Source organism: Panthera tigris, chromosome D4 (genome assembly GCF_018350195.1).
Source record: "Panthera tigris isolate Pti1 chromosome D4, P.tigris_Pti1_mat1.1, whole genome shotgun sequence".
Classification (NCBI taxonomy): domain Eukaryota; kingdom Metazoa; phylum Chordata; class Mammalia; order Carnivora; family Felidae; genus Panthera; species Panthera tigris.
The window spans coordinates 51076777-51100202 of record NC_056672.1 but is presented as its reverse complement, the minus strand read 5'-3'; the positions used below and the strand labels follow the sequence as shown (position 1 = coordinate 51100202).

The 23426-nt window shown below is 35.6% G+C and overlaps 1 protein-coding gene across 20 annotated transcripts in view; it reads left to right on the top strand.

Annotated features, from left to right (window-relative positions):
* Positions 1-23426, top strand: part of LINGO2 (leucine rich repeat and Ig domain containing 2) — a 429471-nt gene that overhangs the window by 61664 nt on the left and 344381 nt on the right. For 9 of the 20 annotated variants that reach the window (XR_006210668.1, XR_006210669.1, XR_006210667.1 and 6 more), the window contains 4 exons: positions 5754-5844; positions 6789-6996; positions 16961-17020; positions 18299-18382. The exons of 3 other annotated variants lie outside the window; for them this stretch is intronic. The gene's annotated coding sequence lies outside the window, so the exon portion shown is untranslated. The remainder of the gene's footprint in view (positions 1-5753; positions 5845-6788; positions 6997-16960; positions 17021-18298; positions 18383-23426) is intronic. 8 more of the 20 variants (XM_042964787.1, XM_042964785.1, XM_042964788.1 and 5 more) reach the window with 5 other exon arrangements.

Here is a 23426-nt window from a genome sequence, read left to right as displayed (position 1 = left end):
AGTACATGCTAATTATCACATAATAAATATTTAAATGTGCTAATCCGCTCAACTGTACCCCAAACTAATCGTCAACCCCAAAGACATCTAATGAATGTAGAAATCTCAGAAATTCATCATGAAGACAATAGTAGGAATTCTGTTAATGTACAGTTTGTCTGAAATAAAGGATTTCTTTTTCAGGTGACGATGTCCAGATAGTCTTGTCTGACTGGCTAATGCCAGTGAACCCACTGATTGGTGGGAATGATTAATTTGTGAGCCTATCAGAGGTCAAATAATGACAAAGTCCTATGTTTCACCTTTTCTAGTCGGTGGTACTGTCTGAGTTTCTTTTTATTGTTAAAGAAACCCAAACCTCTATTAGTTAGCATGACTATTACCTGAAGGCTTATTACTGGGAGCCAAAGATAAGATATGGCCTCCATTGGCTCAAATGGAATTACATCCCAGCAGAGGAGCCACCCTCTGCAGCTTCCTGGTAAACAATTACCGATTCAGCCTGGTTGCTGGTTTTCTTACATACTGTTCCTTCTCTCCATTTTCTCAGCCTTAATTTAGTTCTCCCTCCCAGTAGGACCACTGCTTGCCTATCTCAGTTATTTCACTGTTCATTTACCTGAGAGTCAGCTGGGCATGGGCTCTGGAGGTGAACTATCCCAAGTCGAAGCCCTGTTTTGCCACTTACTGTGTATGTCTTTGGAAAAGTTGCATAAAATCCCTAACTTGGAGTTTTCTTGCCCATAACATGCGGATGCATCCTAAGAGTTTCATGAATATTAAATAGGATAATCCGTTTACCGTGCTTGATGTGCAGTAGGTACTCCTTTGGTATTGTTACCACAATTCTGTGATTATGCTGGGTTGGTGAAGAGATGCATAAGTGGTTTCCAAACTCACAGTTTCTCTGCACTTTGACCATATGTATAAGCAGTTCCCTTGAGTTCTGACTTAGAAAATAAAAATGCAACAGACATCTCTTCTTTTGTTCAGATGCTGGGAGAATTAGAACCAAATTAATACCATCAGATTTAAAAACTTTTCAAAACACTGTTTTAATTGATTTTAGCTGTTAGAAGAATTACAGTCCAAGTCAAAGCCAAGTGACTTTTCTTGAAGGCTTAGTTCTTCCGTTACTCAGTCTTTGTTCTTGCTTTACCTATAATTGCACAATATTCATTGGTATTTGACTTTTATATTCCTCAAATCCTTTTGAAACAAAACAATGAAACCATTACTCAAGCGTCCAGAAGTTCTGGTTTCTCTCTTTCATTCCTCTCCTCTTCCCTTTCTTTTCCTTCGCTTCCTCCCTTACTTTCCCCCTCCCCTCTCCCTTCTTGCCTCCCCTCCCCTTGCTTTCCCTTCCCTTCTCTCCTCCCTTGCCCTGTCCCTTCATGTGTCCCTTCCCCTGTCTCTTTTCCCCTTCCTTACCCCCCTTCTCCCCCCTCCTCCTCCCCACTCCTCCCCCCTGCCCCTCATATAGGGCACTTAGGAAAATGATTCAGTTAGTTTGGTCTATACCAGTTCCCTGTGGGACCTTTTTAAAAGTGCATATTCCTGTGTCCAACTCTAGAGATTCTGATTCTATAGATCAGAGTGGAGCCAGGGATCTGTATCTTTTTTAATAAATATTATTCATCTAGAACATTCAGATTGAACATTCTGCCATTCTTGATAAGCAAGTAGGAAAGAGATGGAAATGAATCTGGCTTCCAAATCAGACTCAGTCACCATCCGTGTGACCTGAGAAAATCACCCAACCTGTCTATGATTCAGTTTATTCATCTTTAAAAGATACAGAAATCTATAAAGTCTGTCTACCTAGATCATAAAGTTTCTATAAAAATAAATGAAATAATATCTGAAACAGGAAGAAAAAAATCTATTAAGTAATTAAATGACTATCTTGTTTCACAATCTAAGGATAGGATAATATAACTTTTTACAGGCAGATAACTGTTTTGTTTTGTTTTGTTTTTTGTTTTGAAAATCAGGACCCCATAGATGTGAACTAACCCCTCCAGATGGAATAGATATATGGGATCTTGAACAGTGTGTTAAACCACAAGTCATGACTCATTAGGGGACTATGAAACAGTTTGGTGGTGACTCCAGCATTTTTAAAACAGGATAGGATAGGATAGGATAGGATAGAAAGGGAAGAGAGGGGAAGGCTAAGACAACATAGAAACTATCATAGCACCTTGCCCGTAGGAAGGAGTTTAGAGTAGAGTGTCTGATAGTTAAATGTGTTTGTCTTTGTGCTCTCCTGTATCCTTCCCCTGCTTCCCTCCAGCTGATCCCTATATATTCTGATTCGTGTTTGGACATCATACTTAGGAATGAAAGAGGTGAGGTTGTGGCTGGCATTGGAAGCACAGCAGAGTAGCCTGCAAACAGCATCCATGGGTGAGATGGTGTGAGAGAATCAAGAATATAGCGGGAAGGGCAGGAGAATATGTGCATCTCTGTTGCCCTCAAGAATCTTATGGAAGGCACTAGACTTCTCAGATCATGTAGAAAGGGGTGCTGGAGCAGTTTCATTTGGAAATAAGTAGATAAAATATCCTAGAAAGCTGGAAGAGGTGGGCAATCTGCTTGTGTGTACAAACGTTGTAATTATAAAGCACATTGGTGAGGGAAGGTAATACCTTGCTGGAGTTACTCTTTCTTTGGTGTACCACTCACTCTCCTATTCCCCAACTACCTCTTTGAAACCAAAGTCTGGGGCTACGATGAAGCATAGAGTCTTTCTCTGGCTGCCAGGTTAAGGGAATAATGCTCTACCATCTAAGAGTGAGCCTTGTAATTTATATTTTCCCATTACAACAAAAACAAATAAAACCCTGTTGCTCTAACCTAGTAGCTAGGTACAGTTAAAATAATAAATTGTGTGCACTATTCAGTGTTTACACTAATGACCATCACTTTGTAAGCGCATATTATATGCTAAGGAGGCTCCAACTATAATCTCTAGTCTACTGGAACCTCAGGAGAAAAGTTGTAGTGTTGATGCTGTATAGATGATCTTACTGGAGCTCAGAGAAATTAACTAATTAACCTCAATTCACATGAGTGGCAAATGATAAAAGCAGGACTCACACCTAGGTCTCTATGGAACTTGCAGCTACATCTCACTGCCTCAGCTAATAGACTAGTTTCGGAAGGTCATCACCATACAGAACACTGATTCTAAGAGGGAAGTGTGCCTGCAAAGTCAAGCAGTTAGGCAAAATGCAAGTGTGCATTACCTGGTCAATTTCTGCTGCGAAGGCTCAATGTTTCAACATCTTCATTTTGTAACTATCTGCAATGTGTATGCATTGTACCTTTTTTTTCTCTGTGGATTCTAAAGGGACTTGAAGAAAAAGAGCAACTGCTCATTCTTTGCTCTTTTAAATATTAATTTTGTGTCACACTCCATAAATCTATTTGCATCCTGTCATCTAAATACTAGTGATTGAGATGAAAAAAGCATCATGCTAAAAAATGTATTTCTGATTACACAGAATATAATTAGGAAAGAAATAATTTCATATATTTTTGTAATTTCAGAGCCAGGGGTAGGGCAGGTATGTGGGTATCTGAGAGGTGGGGGTTACTCTGGGATCCATGTTTTGTTTGTTTGCATTTTGCAGTTAAGAAGGTTGATGTTAATTTTATCCAGAAATTATGCTGTATGGAAGGAGGTATCGCTTGGAGAGAGTACAGTATTCTCTGGGCAACTTAACCCCAAATCTGTTTGCTGTGCACATCCTGTGAGGGTTCAGATGAAAGAAAGGGTGAGGCAGTTGGGGTGGACTCTCAGAACTCTGGCAGTCTGGGAGGGGGGCACTTCTCCCCAGTTCTTGTCCACATTGCATGGCTGAGAGCAGTTTGCTCACTCCCCTTCCCAAACTGGGAGAGGTGTAGGACATGTCCTCCCTCCCTGTAGTTGATGGCTTTTGGAAGCAGAGTTTTGGGTTAGGTAGAGGAAATAGGCAACAGAACTGCTGATTTTCAAGGGCATCTAACACATGAAAATTTGCATTCTGTGATCCTCCTCACTCTCCCTGGTGTCTCGGAACAATCTGGAATTAGCAAGCCTTGACAACAGCTAATGAGAGTGAACAGACACACAGATTCCCCTTTTGCAGTGGTTGGATTGGATTCAACCTTTACAAGACAGGCAAATCAGCCCAAATAACTTCTTTCTGGAATGAATAAAAAGATTTCCTCACCTCAAGTGTGCTAAGAAGGGAGTCAGTAAAGAAACTGAGCTATAATAATGACCATAGCAGCTAAGACTCTGACACTGGCCATATAGTTTTCACGTCCGCCCTACAGCATGGGTACCATCTTTCCCGCCACCTGCATCAGCATCTTCCCCATTTCATAAATAAGGGAACTGAAGCACAGACAGGTTACGTTTTCTTCCTTTGGCCCACATACCTACTCCAGGAGTCTTGGGCCCAGCTACTGTATCTTTCTCACCATCAGAGCAAGAATAGCAAAGTGCACATTTGAATTCTGAGCTTCTTTGACAGAGGGCCCTCATCTTGAAACCCATGGAAAAGGGCTTGGTTACATTTCATCACATTTGGGGCAGAGTATCTGGTGAACCGTTCTTTCCGTTTATGACTCATCAGTTGAAAACTAAGGATTTAGCATCTGCTACAAACTAGACACTGTTATGTATGACAGGAAATATTGCTTGGTGGCTGACGTGGACCCTGGAGCAGGCCTCCTGGATTAGAATCCACTTCCCAGTTGTGACCCTGGAAAAATACCTTTGTGCTCCTCAGTTTTATCATCTAAAATTAGAGATAATAATTATACCTCTTCATAGGGCTGTTACAGGAATCAACTAAGTTAACTAATGCAAATCAATTAAAATAGCCTTGGCACAAAATAAGAACTCAGTAACTTTTATTGTTATAGCTACTACACTGTGCTATTTTTCACCAAAAAAAAAAAAAAAAAAAAAAGGAAAATGGTTTTGATAGTTTGTTTTAATAGTCTAGATGAAGAGAGAAATATATTACTCTAAGTCTATCCTTTTTATGAAATTAGTTGAAATTTTAAAACATTAATTAAAATCACTACAAATGTTAAAACTTTCATTAGCTACCCTTTTGTGTCCAAAGAATGCATATAGACTTTTTAAATTTCTTAATTTAATTTATTTAATTGATATTGCTGATATATATCAATTCCCTACTAGGTTCTGGGAACAGAGAATGAAAACTCTTACACAAAATTTGTAGAATCCTTGTTCTGTGAGAGTTCCCCACTCTTCCACTTGATGTCTTTTTGAAAACATTAACATGAAATTGTAATTAACACTGAACCTGTCTGTAAGTGATGCTGTATAATGCAAGAAAAAATGATACCTCATTATTGTTTGACATATCATTTACTACATTTCTGCAGTTCATTTGCTCAGAGTAAAAAAGCATTATCTAAAGTGAAAATGTTGCTATATGACTATCTGTAACCCAATTCTTGGTTATATTAATTGTTTCCACTCAAAGAGATTTCTGACTTTTGAAACACAGCAAATTTGAGATTCTGTTTTGGAGTATTTGTCATATGAAAACCCAACATGTCTTATATACATGTTATATATACTGTTTCTAACCCTGAATATTTGCTCTACTTCTAAATTAATTTAATCTTATGCCATATAATGGAATTATTTTCTTGAAAAGACCAAGAAGTGTCTGTCTCTCAAGTAAAATAATAATTTTTATTTGTTTGCTTTACTTCTGTAGCTGAAGAGTGTCTAGAAGCTTACCCAGTAGAAGACTGTATTTTCTGGTTGTTCCCATTTTACAGATGGTTAATTTAAAACCTGAAGGATAAGTAAGCACAACTCACTTTGCAAACTTGAAAGATCCATACATTATTAGAAGGTTTAAAGTACTTCATCTGTTTTAACTACTCATCATCCCGAGTGTTCACCAAGATCTCTGTTTCTGGAATAAATGGCAACAAATCATATATTCTGCTCTGGAATGCATTAGTATATTCATTTAGGGACATTGATTGCATGGGAGCCTAGCTATGTCTATTTAAATAAACACAATTTTACCTTCAAGTTAGTATATAGCACATTTAAAATTCTTGGAGCAGTTTTTACCCCCATTTCTATATTTGTTCCAAGACATATGTCATCACTCAGTGGAAGAAGTAAACTTATCCAGTGTTCCTCCACAGGTTAGAAATAGGATCTAATAGTAAAAGCTGCTAGGGGAAACATTTCAGCTCAGTAGAAGGATGAGCTTTCTAATAATTCAAGTGGTCTCTGGCATTAGATATGGTCTGGATTTGAGGGGATTTTTTTTTTTACATAGACCAAAATGTGGTGGTTTAAAATCTGTTCAAGGAAATGTCCCAGCTATTTTTTTTTAAATTTAATCCACCATGGTCCTAAATTATTCACATTACTTTGTATTTCTAAATCAATTGTAGAATTGGTTTGATAATCTCCAAAATACATAAAGCATAGTGATTACTAATATAGTGTGTTAGTGGGATAAATTTGAAAGTAGTAAAGTTTGGAAATATTGAGGGTTTTTTTTGTTATTTTTGGAAACGTCAATTTTTTCTAATAAGTGGACATAGTATGTCCCTCCAAAGATATCCTATCTAACAGTGTGGTAGTGACCACTATTGCATTATGGGCAGTATTGTTATCGACCTTATTCAGGCAGACACTGGGTGATTATCACTTAGAAATGTGGTTTAGGATAACTCAAGTGTTAGGACTTTGATTATCTGATTTCTACATTTCCTTGTAACTCTAGGATTTTGTTTTGATTGTGGAAGTTTGTATCTAGCCTAACATTGTTTTCCGGGGAAAAAACACCTGCATAGTGCAGTGGTTAAAAGCACCAACTTTATGGTAAAACCAACAGACCTGGGATCTGATCCTTGCTGCCAGCTGGATGACCACAAGGCACTTATTCAGCTTTCTCACAGACAGTTTCTGTAGCTGCAGAGGAACCAAATCTGGTAAGTGAGTGGTGTAGACCAAGTGCATATGTGTAAAAATATCTCATGTGTAGTGGCTGTTCAAAATGTGAATTGGGTCTGGTCTAAAGAATTGGGAACCTGTGTCTTTCAAAGGACAGGGAGAAAAATAATTGAGACATGAACGCTGGTTGGAGCTAGGAAAACAGCTGTGATCTCCAATGATTTGTTTCCATAGTGTCTATAGTGTCTATAGTGTCATTTGACCACTTTGACACATATTTAGTTTATGACATCCAGAAACAAATGTCTTTGTGACAGATGTATGACAGTTACAACACTTTGACAATTGTATGGATGAGGGGTTTATGATTCATTGCTTTCTTTCATAGATAATTCCATAATCTATCATTAGATCAATCGCTCTTTACAGATGATAGAAGTGATTAAACATCCAACTAAACACTATAAACATGATTGCAACTTCCTGCAAATCTGCTTTCTATCACATAATCTCTCAGTTCATATTTATCACTCTCTGTCAGGCCAAATTCATCTGACCAGTAAAGGTTTTCTTGCACATTTGTGTGGCATGATGGTACCCATGCTTGTGGCAATAAATTAAAGCTCTGCTGATAGATGTTTCCTCTTCATGCACATATACACATGCCTTTATGCAGGCCACGTTTCCCAAGGAGTACAGTGTGAGTTTTACGTGCTGAAACTACACAAAACAAATCTTTCTTAGCCTGGGGTTTCGATTCTTCACCGGGAATCCTTGTGGGGCCTGCTGATCAGCATGCAGAACCGAGTTCCAGAGAAGTACACAGAGTTCTCTAGGGATCTCACTGCATCTGTAGAGGGAGAAAGGCTCCATATGTAATTCCACAGACCCATCCTCACTTGCTCTCCTAAAGAAACCTTTTGTTACTTCAGAAGTGAAAATAGATGTATGTTTCTGCTGGTGTCTAGTACCTTTTGGCAGAGAATGCAGAAATGCTCAGCAGTTTACTGTAGGGGTCACATGTTATTTTGGAAAGGATAACTTTTCGGAACAACACATGCTCATACACATAGACACAGAGAGGTACGTTTGGGATCTGAGATTGGTAATGAATCCTGGAGCGATGAGAGAAACAATAGATGAAATATCAAGACAGGCAAGTAGCATTATAGATGTGAGTGCCTAAGAGTGATATGTTTATTTTATTTTTTAATGACTTATTTTAAGTTTATTTTGTTTATTTATTTATTTATTTATTTATTTATTTATTTATTTTTAAATATTTATTTACTTTTGAGACAGAGAGAGACAGAGCATGAAGCGGGGAGGGTCAGAGAGAGAGGGAGACACAGAATCCGAGACAGGCCCCAGGCTCCGAGCTGTCAGCACAGAGCCCGACGCGGGGCTCGAACTCATGGACTGCGAGATCACGACCTGAACCGAAGTCAGATGCCCAACTGACTGGGCCACCCAGGCGCCCCTATTTTGTTTATTTATTTTGAGAGAAACAAAGAGAGCGAACAGAGGAGGGGCAGAGATAAAGGGAAGCAGAATCCCAAGCAGGCTCCACACTGTCAGCGCAGAACCCAATGTGGGGCTTAAACCCATGAACTGTGAGATCATGACTTGGGCTAAAATCAAGAGTCAGATGTTTAACTGACTGAACCACCCAGGTGCCCTAGACTGATATGTTTAAAAGACCAGTTTCCTCTGGATTAAAGTTAGAGTAGATTTCTGTTTCTATTAGAGGCAGCTTCAGAATTTCCTGGGTAGGTCTGTTGGCACCATTTATAAGCGAGAGCCCATTTCCTTCTGGACGTGAGTTAAATCATGGTGGGAACTGCCACATTCACGTGGCTCCAGTTTACAGTATGAATTCAGCAATATGAAGTAGGACACTGCTCTGGTTCCAGTTGGCGTTTCATTTTCTACATGATATCATTAGATTCTATTTGGCTGCTTTTAGCTGTTTACAATATATCTTATATCGAATTTATTGTGAATGAGGAGTTGATAGATGCAAAGCTGTATCAGAAGAATTTTCAATGTGAATTTATATGATAGGACAAATTTTTTTTTAAAGACTGTAAGAAACTCTTACTCTTTGAAATGCATAAGTTGTTTGCTATTTGGTCAAACAAGGAGATAAAATTTCTGTGAAGCTATATTGTAATCTGGATGTTGCAGATATTTAAAGTGACAAAAAAATAGCTTGCAAGATATCGTTTTAAAAACTCATTGCACCCTCTTTGTCTTGAGCAGGAGTTTTGGCATTTCACTTTAAAAGCTACTGTTTGAAGATTGATGTATTTATGACTTGAGAGAATTTAAAAATATAATTGCATTCAGATTTCTGAAGTCTTAGAACTTCTAAAGACAAGACACAATCATTGGACTATGTAATTTTAGAGTCATAGGTAGTATTTATGACATTTTTGTGGGCCTATGCCTTATTTGCTTTATATTTCTTTGAGTAAGAAGTTAAACTTATTTTCATATTTACCATAAAATAAAGCAAAATTAATAATAATTAGCATCAGGGCACCTGGCTTGCTTAGTCCATAGAGCATGTGACTCTTCATCTCTGAGTCATAAGTTTGAGCCCCACATTGGGCTTGTTTCCTTTTGAAAGTCATCCTTCAAAATGCCTCAATTTTGTGATGGAATTTTGGAGGAATTAAACATGATCAGGTTCAGTTGTAATTATTACTTGATCTAACCCTCATAGTTTGAAACCAGGCTGCTGGGGCTACCCTATAGTTGAATATGTCCTATTACTAGGTTGATGTGTACTAGTTTATGATATGGGCTAGACATTTCCAATCTTTCTAGGTTCATGATGCATCCTCCGCATAGTGTCTTAGTAATAGGCCAAATGAGATCTTTAACAATTCCATTTACCAAATAGTTAGGCTCAAATAACTTTCTAAGCATTTATGTCCCAACAACTTGATAGCTAGTGAAAAAATAACACACATAAATTAAATTAAAAGAAAAAATATTTAATTTCATTCTTAAATAACCACACTTACTAAGCAGATGTTTGTACTTGTTAGACACTACAGTTTCTCTAAAATCTTAGAATCAGATTGAATGCTGTAACCCTTATCTCCTGCTCCAAATTGATTCTCAACTGATACTTGCTTTTTTATCATATCAATCATTAAAAACCCAGCTTCACAAAGATAGGACATCATCAAAAGGAATGAAACAAAGTTTAATGTTGAGATTGTGAACTACCACCAGCTAATAGTTTGTACAGTATTTTATATTTGTCTATTAATACTTTATTTCCCTTGAAATTTTAAAATAATTATGGCACTTTTATAAGTTTACTGTAATGCCCTGGGTTGCTTCCATGGAAAGTGGCAAGTTTGGGAACAGTGGAGCTAAACTGTTTTTATTTTCTTTTTTTAGAAAACTAGTTTCTCAGTTAGCCATACTTTATTCTGGAGCTAACTATGCCAAATGTTGGGCAATGCGATCTAAGGCAATATGGATTGCAAACTTAATTTGCTAAATCCTTGAGTTTTTATTAGCTGAAATCATTAAAATAGTATCTTCCTTTTTGAGAACAGATATTGGTGCCACTTACTCATTTATAGATTTTTTAATTAAATGGCTCTTTTTCCTACCCTGAGAATAAAGCTCAAACAAATTTCAAGCCAACAAATTTCATTGAATGCAAAAAAGCAAAGAAGAAAGAATAAAAATAATCTCTAATCCCACCATTTGGGAATAAATAGCATCAATATTTGTATGTATTTATATCCAGACACTTTTTTTTTCTTAATTATAGATGAATAGACAGGTACATTTTTATTAACATTTTATAAAAATAGTTTTATACCATTTTATAGTCTATTGTACTTTATTCACTTAGTCATATAAACCATATATGTTGGATATGTTTCCAAGTATGTATATGTGAATGTGTGTAGACATATATATGTATATGTAGGGATATATATGTAATGTGTATATGTATGTTTATATCCAATATACATAATACACATATCAATATACATATATATCCAATATGCATATATATATATTCATCCTAATCTATATATTTATACACATAGATATATTTAGACATAGATGTGTGCATGCGTACATATATATACACATTAAAAACTTTCATGGCTACATGGTGTTCCACTTTTTGGTTGTATGTTGTACTACATTTTATTTAACCAATTTCAGTTGGTGGATATTTGGGTTATTTTGAGTTTTTCCTATTGCATACACTGTGTAATAAAAAGTGATAATCAGGCAGTTGTCTGATTATTTTCTTGGGAAGCATTCCTAAAGTCAAATTACCTTAAAGGATACATATATTAGAAAACTCTTTATATATTGCTAATTTTCTCTCAGAAAAGTTGTATAAATTTGGTTAGAAGGTGGCCTCAATAATATTTATTAATAATTCACTTTCTCCTCACTTGTTTGAATTATTACTTTTACTATATAATGAATTGTTAATGGCCATTGAGTTCAGTCTCTAAATTTTGTATTCTTTTCCATGAATCTCTGTCTGTAGTGGCTTCATTGCATAGTTATTTAATTATATTTCTTTATGCCTGATTTCAGTATACAATAATGTAGTTCCAAATACTCCTCCAACATATTTCATTGATATGTTCTAGACTAATCTTATCTATTGCTGTGTATTTGATTTGTATAGATACCTTCCTTATCACCTTCACCCCTCATTAAAATGCCTTTAGGATTTTAGTTGCAATTGAATACCATTTATGGGTTAATTTTGGAAGAGATATCTGTACAATATTGTTGTTTTATAGAGTTATAGTTTCTGTCTACTTATTTCCTTTGATATTCCTTATGCATTTAAAAATTTTGTTTATCCTATGTATTTCTTAAGCTTAATGGAATTTTTTATATTTTTGTTTTTATTATCAATATAATTTTCCAAATATATTTTCTTAAGAATATGTATTTGGTTATAATTTATATGGACAAAATTGTTTGAAAAAATTCACACAAGTTATCTTGCTAAACTTATGTTTCATTATTTGTGTCTTTTGTTTACTCTTATAATGCATGCAAAAGAATAAAACTAATACTAATACAACTGATTTCTTATCTTAATTTGGAATATATCTGGTGTTTTATCATTAAAAAATTTTTCCAGGTAGTTTCATATAAATACTTTTTCAATTTAATTAAAGTTTCTTCTATATTGTTATTAATGTTTTTATATGTTATTATTTTTATGAAAAAATATTATGAAAGAGCCTTTTCAAGTGTTTTAGGAATATCAATACAGATCATATTTTCTCCTTTGCCTTTTTAATATGAAGAGTTACTAATGTAACAGATATGTAAAGAGGAACTGTCTTTACATTACTAGGATTAATCCTTTTATTTAATGTGTTATTCTTTTAATATAATCCTGGAATGTACTCATTAATTTTCAATTAAGACTTTTTGCGTATATAATCCTAGTGAGAGTAGTCTTTTCTTCCCTTTGTGTTTTCTCATGGTCAGATTTTAGGATTTTTATATTACCTTTTTAAAGCGAATTAGGAAAGTCTATATCACCTTATGTTAGTGCAAGAATCAGCATATTATGATGCGCAGTCTACCACCTGCCCAGCACCTGTTTTTATAAATAAAGCTGTATTGAAACACAGTCATGCCCACTGGAGTACATGCTGTCTGTGTCTGCTTTCATCCTATGGCTGCAGAGTTGAGTAATTGCAAGAGACTTGATGATTCTCAAAGCCACTATATTTTTATTGTCTGACCTTTTACAGAAAAAGTATTCTCCCTCTGCTCTAAGATAAAGTTGCCTAGGACTTCTCCATCCTTCGAAAGTTTTACAGAACTCGTCTGAAAAATTAACTGGACCTTTACCAGTTATCCTCTTAGGAGAGGATAGATTTTTGAATAATCTTTCTTTTTTTGTAATGCTTATTTCATTAGTGTTTTAACTGAAACTTCCTGATATTTTATGATTTAAATTGTTCATGACCAACATAATTTTCCAGGTTTTGATATTAATTAGTAAATATTGAATGTTTTCTTATATAGTTTCAAATTTTCTATTTTTATATTTTGCTTCTTCCTTTTTGAATAAGTGTTTAAATAGCCTGTTTTTATTCTTTTTTTAATGTTTTTTTATTTATTTTTGAGAGAGAGACAGAGTGAGTGGGAGAGGGACAGAGAGAGAGAGGGAGACACAAAATCTGAAGCAGGCTCCAGGCTCTGAGCTGTCAGCACAGAGCCTAACGCGGGGCTCAAACTCAAGCCATGAGATCATGACCTGAGCTGAAGTCAGATGTTCAACCGACTGAGCCACCCAGGCACCCCAGACTGTTTTTTATTCTTTATCAGTATTATGAAGTTGTCTATTTTGTAGTTCTCTTAAGGAACCAATTATTGGTATTTATCAAGACTACCTTTGTCTATTGTATCTGATTTAATTTATTTGTATAATTATTATCTTTGTTAATTCCTTCTTCCATACAATTTTTGTAATTTATTTTTTTATGAATTTACATCCAAGTTAGTTAGCATTATAGTGCAACAATGATTTCAGGAGTAGATTCCTTAATGCCACTTACCCATTTAGCCCATCCCCCCTCCTACAACCCCTCCAGCAACAAACTCTGTTCTCCTTATGTTCATCTGTTTTGTATCTTAAAGTCCTCATATGAGTGAAGTCGTATGATAGTTGTATTTCTCTGACTAATTTCCCTTAGCAAAATACCCTCTAGTTCCATCCATGTAGTTGCAAATGGCAAGATTTCATTCTTTTTGATTGCCAAATAATACTCCATTGTATATATATGTACCATATCTTCTTTATCCATTCATCCATCGATAGACATTTGGGCTTTTTCCATACTTTGGCTATTGTGGATAGTGCTGCTATAAACATGGGGGTGCATGTGTCCCTTTGAAACAGCATACCTATATACCTTGGATAAATACCTAGTAGTTCAGTTGCTGGGTTGTAGGGTAGTTCTATTTTTAATTTTTTTGAGGAACCTCCATACTGTTTTCCAGAGTAGCTGCACAAGTTTGCATATATTGTAAAGTATTTAATTGCCATTTTTAAATTTCTTAATTATAACAAATGCTTAATTGAGGTATTAAAATTTTTCTCATTTAAATATAAATGCATTCAGAGACACCTGGATATCTCAATTGGTTAAGCAGCCAACTCTTGATTTTTGGCAAAGGTCATGAGCTCAGTGTTGTGGGATCCAGCCCCACATGGGCTCTGCACCAGGCATGGAACCTGCTTAGGATTCTCTCTCTCCCTCTCCCTCTGCCTCCCTGCTTCACCTCTCACTCACTCATGTGCACACACTCTCTATAAATAAATAAATAAGTAAAATACATTTGAGGTTATATGTTTTTTCTTTGAGTACCATTTTGACTAAATACCATTTTAATTTTGGTTGATTTTTTTTTAAAGAATACTAATTTTTATTTTGATATAATCATCCAGATGAGAATTAATTAATAATTTTAAAATATTACCAATAATTTGTTATTTTTTACTATTAATATTAATGGTAAATTTTATTTAATAGAATGACTGATTTTTGACACCTAATGTAATTATTTTCCAAATATGCTATTTATGTATGGAAAAAAAGTATATGATCATTATTTATGCAGTTCAGTTTCAATATATAGTACTGAATCAAGATACTGTTTTTCCCTATTTATGTTTTGAATAATTGATCTGTTTGACTTAGAACAGTATGTTAATCCCCCCAAAATTTTTAATTTTGTGTTTTTCTAAATAGCTTCTAAATAGCTTTTAATTTTTGTATATGTTCTTCTAAATAGCTTTAATTTTTTTATATGTTCCTGCCATGTGCATAAAGGTCCATGTTTAGATCTGAATTCTGGTTTATAGGTTTTAACAGTAGACTATAAAAATCTTAGTTGTGAGTTTTGTTTTCTGATATTAATATTTTTACTTTGCATTTGCCTAATAAATACTTTTCCACAAATTTCTTGTTATCCTTTTCAAGATATTATTTTATTTTAGGTATGATTCCAGTTAATATCAAATAGGTAAAATTTTCTTTTGATCATAAACTAAACTCATTTGTCTTTTAAAAGGAAAGTTTAAACCAGTCACCTATATTGTGATAATTGATGTTTTGATCTCCTTCCTCTTGTCTTACTTTATCTTATCTGTTGTTATGACTTCTTAGGATTTTTTTTGTATCCTAACCTTTTCTGTATGATCAAGTGTTCTCATCTTCCATGGCCTGCAACTAGTTTCCTCCCACAGGAGAATAGGAGAGATTTCACATTCTAATAACCTTCTATATACCCTTAACTGTGGGAGATTTAAATATATATTTGCATATCTTTACCAATTTCAAGAATGAAACTGTATGAATGGATTCTTCTTTGGGTAAGATAAATACTTTGGCAAGTCAGTACATTCTCATCTTCAATGTTTTGTGGAAATAATCTGAAAGTATTGCTTTGTTTTTTTTTACATTAGATAGCTACTTCAGGGATTATGTCTTCATATGTATTTTCAGATCAAACCCTAGATTAACACTTGAGTGTATAGGCTTCATGGATTTAACTGATATTTATTACTTTCCATGTACCATGTTGTAAGAATTTTAAAAAATTTTTTTAATGTTCATTAATTTTTGAGAGAGAGACACAGTGCAAGCAGGGGAGGGGCAGGCAGAGAGGGAGACAGAGGATCCAGACCAGGCTCCAGGCTCCTAGCTGCCAGCACAGAGCCTGACCGAGGTGGGGCTCAAACCCACAAACAGTGAGTTCATAACCTGAGTCGAAATCCAACGCTCAACCAACTGAGCCATCCAGGTGCCCCCATGTTGTAAGATTTTAGTTACCATTGTTTTCCCATCATTCTACATATTTTCCCTTTCTTGACTCTTGACCCTTTGCTCTCACTGACTGATTGGAATACCTTTTCAGATGGATGTTATTTATTATTTCATCAGAAGGACACAAAAATTGTACTTGGTCTGTATACACATATACATACAAAATATATATATAGAGTAATATATATATAATATATAATATGTAATATGTAATATATATAATATATAATATGTAATATGTAATATATATAATATAATATGTAATATGTAATATATGTATATATAATATATAATATGTAATATATGTATATATATATTTCTTTTTCCCCCCTCTCTGGGTGCCTATAGGTTTTGTTTTTTTTTTTTCCTATATGCTTTGAATTTGGAACTTCAGGGGCGCCTGGGTGGCGCAGTCGGTTAAGCGTCCGACTTCAGCCAGGTCACGATCTCACGGTCCGTGAGTTCGAGCCCCGCGTCAGGCTCTGGGCTGATGGCTCAGAGCCTGGAGCCTGTTTCCGATTCTGTGTCTCCCTCTCTCTCTGTCCCTCCCCCGTTCATGCTCTGTCTCTCTCTGTCCCAAAAATAAATAAACGTTGGAACTTCACCATATGCAGGTAAAGGTCTTTTTGCATTGATTTTTACCAGGTTCTTCATGACCTTTTAACTTTTTCCCTAATTCAGAGATAGTGTTCCCATCTTTTACTTTTATGTTCCATGTATATTGGAGCTCTTGATATAGTTTCCATGTATATGATTGTATTTTCTCATAATTTCTATCTCTTAATCTAGCTTCCAAGTTTTTGCTTTCTGTTGATCCTTGATCTCATATCCTAATTCACTAATTATATACTTTGGAAACTACAAATCTGTCAGTAACTAGTACTGTGGTCTCTTTGTAAATATATGGAACATGCTTTCACTGCTATCACTGTTTTTAGGGTTCTCCTAGTTAGTCATAGCTTGTTATTGACTGTGTTTTTCTACTTTTAGGTTTTACTATTTAGAGTGTTTATAAAGTTCTCTCCTGCTTTATAATACCTCTGTTTCACTGGGCAACATTTCTTCTTAGTGCTCATATGATCTCTTTCTTTTGAACTATTGAGACTTTTCATTTTCTCTGTTTATTTTTCTGTCTTAGCCTTTTAGAAGAGATCTAAGTTGTTCTTCAGCTATGAAGTGGAATCTGTGAAGAATTAAGGTCACTGTTTCTGTCATTTTGTTGTTATTGTTACAAATAAATGTAGACACTTAATGTTGCAAACTTTCCTTGACAAGCCAAGGGGATAGTAATTTACAGAGCTAGGGACAGGGCTACAGGCAGGGAGAACACATTAGTGGATACAGGTGAATCAGTTTTGTTCTGGAAAGTTTTCCTTTGAAATTTTGATAAATGTGAAATTTTCATCCTTGGTTGCCATAAGAACAATTGAACCAGAAATGCTTACTCCTCCCTCCTTGATGCCTGACGGAGACATTTCATTTATAACGTTTCCTGGTTCGCTTACCAGCCAATTCTTACAACCTGTAGACTGAGTGGGTTGTGAACATGTCTGATTCCCAGCCCCCACAGATAAGGACAGCTTTGTGAAACTCTGTGCGTATTTTACAGAACCAGTGGGAAGCTACCACCGTTTGTTTCTGACTTACACCATTTCTTAGCTAAGGCCTTAAGGATTAAGGTCTGTAAGTAAGATCCTTAACCAGTTTTCAGAAAGAATATGGACTTTTTTCTATTATGTTGATTAAGTCATTATAATGAGAAACTCAACAGTATTTAAAATGCCCTAAATCTGAAAGTTGAATTGAAATTCTTATGTCAGTCCCAAATGCTTTTATCACCATGCTTATAAATAGGTTACCTATACAGGCCAAGTTGTGCTCAGCTTTGTTAATTTGCCAGAACTCTCCAAACTTTTACCTCAACCTTCTTCTCAGTCCTACTTATTGTACTATTTCCATTACAAAATAAGCAGGGCCAGAGCCCTTCAGACCAAGAAATGGAAGAGATGTGCAATTGTGTGTGTGTGCGTGTGTATGCGTGTGTGTGTTCTATCAATAGTATTTGCTGTTGGCAATTTATTTAGACAATAGGTAAAATAAAAATTTAACTGGTAATTATCTCATTATAAACCTTCATTCCATGGCTTACTCTGACTATCCTGAATGATATTCTGGATTTCCAATCAGATAATCCTTATCTGTTTGACATCATGCTTAACTGTGTCCTAAGTTTTCTGTGGGAAACACTGATGAAAGATGATTGTCATATGGTTTGTAAAGTGACCATATGGAAATTCTGTGTTATGATTAGAGCAGATCTTTAAGTCCATTTTGCAATCCCTTGGAAATCATTGTCCATCCAGCAGAAGCTTTTTGCTGCCATCAAAAATCTCCTAATAAAACCCCTTACCTAAAACAAATGGAAAACTTTGATCATCAGGAGCACCGAGACCAATTCTAGCTGTTTTGTCTGTAGGTTTCGTTTAAATGAATAGAAACGGCTCACTCACTGAGGGTCATTTTTCTGGCCATCCCATTTCCTAAAGGAGAAAAAAAAAAGGTATGTTTTAACCTTGTAGAGTCTTTTGCAAACAATATTTAATTATTTTTAAACTACATTTGTGAGTTTTTTTTATTCACACAACCTTGTCTAGGGTGTGCTTTAATTAGTAACATTTCTCTCCACATATATGGTGCTTATCTGAGGTTATTTTCTGATGGAAAAACCTCTTTGATATTCCAGAATTGAACTCTTAACATTTTACATGAGAAGTCAAGCAGGGGGGGAGGACGGATATTCACCAAAGGCCTAAAGCTTAAAAAGCAGCCAGGAAGAGACCTGCCAGCAGGTTTTAGGTCCCAGCAGCACCGAATGGTGGTGCATTGCTGGGGCCAGAATTGCACATGTCTGGTCAGGATGGGCATGGGAGGTTGTGGGAATGAAGTTTCTGAGGTCGCTAAACTGGCCATGTAGCATTTGAGACACCTTTCAGTGGAAATATTTATTTGACAATGGCAATATAAACATAAAAAATAAAAGACAAGCAAAGATATGGATTCAAAGACAAGGTTAAACAACACCAGATAAGGAGAGCACAGACAGACAACTACAGAGAGCCATCATTTTTGTTGCAGATTTTGCTTTGTACTTCCTTGAAGTCCAGAAACGGGAGACTAGTCATTTCTAGTGTCAGCATTTTTCAGAGAGAAGGGTGTTAACATACAATATCTCAGAAGAAGGAGAGTCTTTCCTGACCATCAGTTTTAGAAAAACAATTTTCTTTCCTTTTGGGGGAGTTGGAAATATGTCATACAGGAGGCTTGTACTTCCGGCAACTTGTTTACTTACTCTCCCCCATGATGAAGACAGGTTGGTAATGTGTGATTCGTCACAGTGAGGATCTGAGGTTGGAAGAAACTTAGACATATTATTCCATTGTGGGTATATGGGCAAGTTCTACCATTTACAATAATGGGATACTAAGGTTAACTTGTTTCTGTGAACATTATGGTAGACTGGTAAAAGCTAAGGATTCGTAGTTTGGAAACCAGTCCTGGGATATTTGCCCACTAAGTGTGAGACTTAAGGGAAGCAACACAAACTATAAAATACACATGATGATGAATTATGATTGAATTTTGGAAAAGATAATGTGAAGTAGAAAGCGTTATACACCTTATAATTATGATCCTTTTAGGGATAGACTATTCTTTTCAGGAAGCAGCAATTACTCTACAATTCCTGTCTTTTCTGAATATATTTATTACAAACATCATCTTTTGGTTTGGTTGTATTTTTCTCCAGTTGTTTTGTTAACTTCTTTCCATGGAGAAATGAGTCCTCATCACTATGAAATGGGTCTTTTCTTGGCTAGTTTTCAGTCTGCACTGTGTTTTAGATGTCACCGTTACAGAGTTGTGTTTCACAAAATAATATCGCAACAATAAAGAGTTGATTTAAGTGAGTCTAAGTAACAAAATATAGCAGTAACACATGACTGAAATGACTAGTAACGTATTTAGTAGTAAAATGAGACTGAACAAATAAGTAATATATGAGATAGAACTAAATCTCTATCCACAGTCTGTTATTAGAATGTCAAAACACCTTTTTCTAGTTACCTCTGTTGTCAGCATATTTTTTAAAAAACAGAGTTACAACTTTTAGATTTCTTATATGTGATAGAGACAGATTTTTAAATGGCCCAGGTATATATATTCTTTTCACTGAAGATTTGTCTCAGCTGAAAACTTCTTTTATATCTACTTATGTAAACTTTGTTCATTACACAACTAGATAACAGTATGTAATGAGAAATTAGTCCTTACTGTCCTTAGTTTTTTGTTTCATGATGTATTTTCCTTTAAGGACTCATTAGGTTGCTTTATTACTATGCATAATATTTGCCCTTTAAAGAGAATGGGAAAAGGTTGCATTGTGCTCTTGAACTTATTGCTAGATTTTCTAAGAAAATAATGGCATGAAGGAATGATTCTGTTACTAAAATATCCTTGTGATTACTTCATTTATTACTGTGCTGAGTGACCTAATAACAATTTTTTCTATTAAAACCTTCTCACTATTATACATATTTTCTGTAATGAACATCAGAAACCCATGCCTCTTCTTCATGCTCTGAAGACAGGTTGTTTATTCTTTAGAGTATTTTTTTTCTTTAAATTGTTTTGCACCGTTTAGAAATTAGCCAAACTCTTCCCAGTTACATCCACTACTTGAGTTTAAATAAGCCAATAGAGGGAAGCTCTTTACTAGGTCACTTTTGTTCAGAAAGTTTGTCAAGAATATGGCAAAAGAAAAAAAAGATGTCTCTTGCTTATAGATACCTTCTTTCCTCTTATAGAATTCCAAAATAAGCATTGTTCTATTTCTTTTGGTGTGATATATGTTAGAATAATACTGTTATGACTTCAGATCAATTTTAGTATATTTATAAATGCTTTATACTTCATTCAGAGGGTGTATGATGCATTTTTCAAGTATTGTGCATTTCATAAAGAGTTATGTCCTGCTGAGCTATTTCCTGTTTTAGTAAGATAACATTAGCTACTACTGAGGACTTATGTTTTTAATGTTTATTCATTTTTATTTATTTATTATTTTTTAATATGAAATTTATTGTCAAATTGGTTTCCATACAACACCCAGTGCTCATCCCAACAGGTGCCCTCCTCAATACCCATCACCCACTCTCCCCTCCACTGCTAGGAATTTACCCGAGGGATACAGGGATGCTGATGCATAGGGGCACTTGTACCCCCAATGTTTATAGCAGCACTTTCAACAACAGCCAAATTATGGAAAGAGCCTAAATGTCCATCAACTGATGAATGGATAAAGAAATTGTGGTTTATATACACAATGGAATACTACATGGCAATGAGAAAGAATGAAATATGGCCTTTTGTAGCAACATGGATGGAACTGGAGAGTATTATGCTAAGTGAAATAAGTCATAAAGAGAAAGACAGATACCATACGTTTTCAGTCTTATGTGGATCCTGAGAAATGTAACAGAAGACCATGGGGGAGGGGAAGGGGAAAAAAAAGTTAGAAAGGGAGGGAGGCAAACCATAAGAGACTCTTAAAAACTGAGAACAAACTGAGGGTTGGTATCCAAAATCTGTAAAGAACTCACCAAACTCCACACCCGAAAAACAAAGAATCCAGTGAAGAAATGGGCAGAAAACATGAATAGATGCTTCTCTAAAAAAGACATCCAGGCGGCCAACAGGCACATGAAAAGATGCTCAACGTCGCTCCTCATCAGGGAAATACAAATCAAAACCACACTCAGATACCATCTCACACCAGTCAGAGTGGCTAAAATGAACAAATCAGGATACTATAGATGCTGGAGAGGATGTGGAGAAACGGGAACCCTCTTGCACTGTTGGTGGGAATGCAAACTGGTGCAGCCACTCTGGAAAACAGTGTGGAGGTTCCTCAAAAAATTAAAAATAGATCTACCCTATGACCCAGCAATAACGTTTATTCATTTTTGAGAGACAGAGAGAGACAGCATGAGCGGGGAAGGGGCAGAGAGAGGGAGACACAGAATCTAAAACAGGCTCCAGGCTCCGAGCTGTCAGCACAGAGCCCGACGCGGGGCTTGAACTCACAAACTGCAAGATTCTGACCTGAGCTGAAGTCGGATGCTCAACCGACTGAGCCCCCAGGCGCCCCAGCTGAGGACTTATTATATGCCTCACATTGTGCTCGAGAGCTTTCCATAACTTATCTCATTTAATCCTTACATTAACGTTATGAGTTAGAAATTATCACCTTACATCTATAAGGAAACTGAGACTGACGTTAATTACATTACTTCCTTCTTGTCACAGAGCAAGGGTCAGAATTCAACCTTAGGTGTAGCTGATAAAACAATCCTCGCTCTTCACTAGCAGTTTGTTTTGCCTGATGGTGAATCAACAGTGTGTCTATACCATTTCCCTGTTTTACTGAGCTGCAGAGGTAAGGCCAGGTCTTCTACATCTAGGAGGGAGGCTGACCAAGAGTAAGGAACAAGGCTTTGGGAGGCCATCCAAGGCCAGGTAGGGCCTGTAGGTACCTGTGGCTGAACAGGCTACAGGCAGAGAGGGCAGAGCTCCGGTGCAGTGGCCCCATCAACAGAGTTACGCAATACCTTTCATTTCAGTGAACGGAGCTCCCTGCTTCTGACAAATAGGGAGATGGGTTCTTGCACTAGATTCTCAAATGAGAACATTCTCACAATGTTCTAACCATTGCCTGGAAACAATACATATTGTTCACTACATTTTCCAGGTACTTGCAGATTTTATTATAGTAAATAAAATAGAAATTTATTTTAAGGCTTTGTTGAATTGAGTCTTTAACTATTTCTTCAGTTGGTAAATGCTAATATCACTAGTTAACAGATGTAATTAAATTTAGGTTCAGAAATGTGTTGACATTAAAATGTGTTCTCACACTTAAAAATGTTTGCAGCCACAGCACTATTGAACTTATGCAGTCCTGAACATTTAATGAGAACTTACTATTTTGCCAGCCATTCAAGTTAACACTTTATTTTTTTTTAAGTTTATTTATTTATTTTGAGAGAGGAGGGTCAGAGAGAGAGAGAGAGAGAGAGAGAATCCTAAGCACACTCTGCACTTATAACGATCTAGGTGATAAATTCTATCATTATCCTATTTTTCAGATGTAGAAATTGAACATCAATTTCAAATTTCTAAATACCACCTATTATAAAAACTTTTTTAAAGATTAAGTGGATAACAAATTTAAAACCGCACAGTATAAGTCAAAGGCAGTAAAAGTTAACTGATTATTATTATTAGTTGTAATAATGGTAGTGGAAGACAAATCATTATTTTATTGGTAAAATTTATTAGTACCTTATATCTTATCTTTTCTGAAAGGGGTGAAAAAGTTAGGAAAGGTCATAAAGGACATTTTGTTATGTCTGGTGAATAAACAAAGTCACATTACATTTTAAGAAAAAACAAAAGACTTGAAAGGAGTTTTCTGCTTACAGAATGTGCTTTAGGTCATTTCCCAAGATTTGGGAGACACTTGTTTACTTCCATCTGCCATTGTTTTA